At 43.1% G+C, this 2,715-nt stretch overlaps 1 protein-coding gene across 1 annotated transcript in view; it reads left to right on the top strand.

Moving 5' to 3' along the window:
• OTUD7A (OTU domain containing 7A) overlaps nt 1–2,715 on the top strand; it is a 247,310-nt gene that overhangs the window by 22,435 nt on the left and 222,160 nt on the right. The window lies entirely within an intron of this gene.

Here is a 2,715-nt window from a genome sequence, read left to right as displayed (position 1 = left end):
TGGAGGCAAGGATTCTGAGGCTTTGTCTGACATACTTTGGACATGTTGCAAGGAGGGACCAGTCCTTGGAGAGGGACATCATGCTTCGGAGGGTGGAGGGACAGTGCAGGAGAGGAAAACCCTCTGTGAGGTGGATTGATTCAATGACTGGGGTAATTGGGGTAGGGATGTTGGAGACAGTGAGATTGGCAAAGTACAGAGCAGGGTAAGAGCTCTTGTACATAGGGTCACTATGAGTCACAGGTGACTTGGCACATAACAACAACAACAACACCTATAGTCAACTGTTATTCTACAAGGAAACAAAATGTGTCAAGTGGGGAAATGACAACTTCTTCAGCAAATGATGTTGACAAAACTGGCTTCTACCTACAGAAAGCTGAAGCAAGATCCAGTTCTCGCATCATATACAAAAGTCTACTCAAAGTGAATCAGGGACCTACATGTAAAGCTCAAAATAATAAAAATCATTAGAGACAAAGTGGGACTAAAATTAAAAGGCCTAGTGTATGGTATAACAAAGCTGACAAATACAGACAGAAATGAACAACCAGGGGAGGACAAAAAATGAAGAATGGGACCTTGTAAAGATTAAGTTCCTGTGTGCAGCAACAATTTTTACCAATTGAGTGGGGTGGAATCCTAATGACTGTGAAAAGAAGAATTTGGCAATGATATCTTAGACAAGGATCTTATAGCGAAAGTTTATAGGATCCTACAGGACTTCTGGGGAACCTCTCCTTGCCAGAAGGCAGGAGCATGGTGGTGGGGGTGCAGGAATCGTGGCAAGCTTTTGGAGTTGACTGCTTTTCCGGGAATGTGTTTGACGTACAGGTTTGCTCTGTCCCTGGAGTGAGGCTAGCCAGCCTGGGCCTAGGGTTTGAACCAGGAGGCAGCCTTAAGCCCAAGGCAGCTGGGAAGTAGTGGCCATATTGTTCCTGGTTTGGCTGGCTCCTCCCAGCTCTTGGGAAGCTCTCCTTGCCAGAAGGCAGGAGCGTGGTGGTGGGAGTGCAGGAATCGTGGCAAGCTTTTGGAGTCGACTGCTTTTCCGGGAATGTGTTTGATGTGCAGGTTTGCTCTGTCCCTGGAGTGAGGCTACCAGCCTGGGCCTAGGGTTTGAACCAGGAGGCGGCCTTAAGCCCAAAGGGCCCTTGGGCCTCCGGCCCTCGGCCAGGTTCAAATTGTCTTCCTGTCAAACATTCTTCTAGGTGGTATAGCACTGGTCTGTGCGTTGCTGACAGAGGTAACTCGTGGTTGCTGTGATGCTGAAGCCTGTGACAGTGATGTGCCAATCGTGGTAATGGGCACCCATGGTGGACAGTGTTGGCTGGAGCTTCCCAACTAAATCAAGCCTGGAAGCAGGAGTGGCATCCACTTCCAAAATGGCTTGCCTCCGGAAACTCTATGTACGAACAGTGCTCAGCCTGTTCGTTCATAGGGTCGCTATGAGTCATCTACGACTCAACGGCATTAAACAACAACAAACAACAGGACTTCCACAAGGCAAAGATTGATATAACCTAATTATGAAATGCACAAAAGGCATAGACTTTTCACAGATGAAGACATTCAGATGGCCAACAGACACATGAAGAAATGATCAAAATCACTGGCTATAAGAGAGATGCTAATTAAAATATTAATAGGATGACATCTCACTCTAGTCGCAGTGGAGAAGTTTAATAGGACAGCAAGCTATAAATGTTGGAGATGTGGACAGATTGGAACTCTTTCATACACTTCTAGTAGAACTGTAAAATGGTACAACCACTCTGGATGACAATTTCCAAAAAAAGTATATAAGTCCTATATGATCCAGCTATCCCACTGCTAGAAATATACCTCAAGGAAAATATAACTGAGATACAAACAGAGATTTGTACACCTAGTTCATAGCAGCTTGATTCACAATAGCGAGAAAATTAAAACAACCCAAAGTCCATCATCAAACAAATGGATTGAGAAATTATAGAATATTCAGACAGTGGAATACTATGCAGAACTAAGAAACAGGATTTTGTAAAATACTATAAAACATGGGAGAGTGTAGGAAGCATTATGCTGAGTGAACTAACTAACTCAGTCACCTAAGGACAAATACTGCCTATTGTAAAATACTCCTGTTGTAAAAATAGAAGGAAATACCACCTATTGTAAAAATAGAAGGAAACTAGTAAGATGTGCATTAAAAGTCTAAAAGGGATAAGGGAGGGGAAGAAATCACTAGTATGATAGATTTTGATTGGTAGAGAGAAGGGATGAATGAATTAGGAAAGATTCCATGGGGAGTAGAAAACAGGGTAATGGTAGACATAGATAGATGAACGGTCATTAATTTCATAAAACACAATGTATATGAATGATTATTTTTTATGAATGATTATTTTAAATACCATAAGAATTAAAATGTGTGAAACACAATGTACATGACTTATACTTGAACCAGGAGGCAGCCGTCAGAACAGAGCAAGGGAACACTGCATGGTTCAAAATTGGGAAGAGCGTACGCCAGGGATGCATCCTATCTCCATACTTTTTCAACCTATATGCAGAACAGATTATCCGGGAGGCTGGGCTCTATGAGGAGAAATGTGGAGTCAAGATTGGTGGATGATTTATCAATAATCTACATTATGCGGATGACACAACTCTCCTTGCTGAAACTGAAGAGGACCTGAAGCACCTGCTGCAGAGCGTCAAGGATTGCAGCCTACA

Source organism: Elephantulus edwardii, unplaced genomic scaffold (genome assembly GCF_000299155.1).
Source record: "Elephantulus edwardii isolate Elephantulus edwardi_28Jun2011 unplaced genomic scaffold, EleEdw1.0 scaffold00426, whole genome shotgun sequence".
NCBI classification, from domain to species: Eukaryota; Metazoa; Chordata; class Mammalia; order Macroscelidea; family Macroscelididae; genus Elephantulus; species Elephantulus edwardii.
The sequence above is the reverse complement of the archived record's forward strand: the minus strand, read 5'-3'. Positions and strand labels throughout refer to the sequence as shown.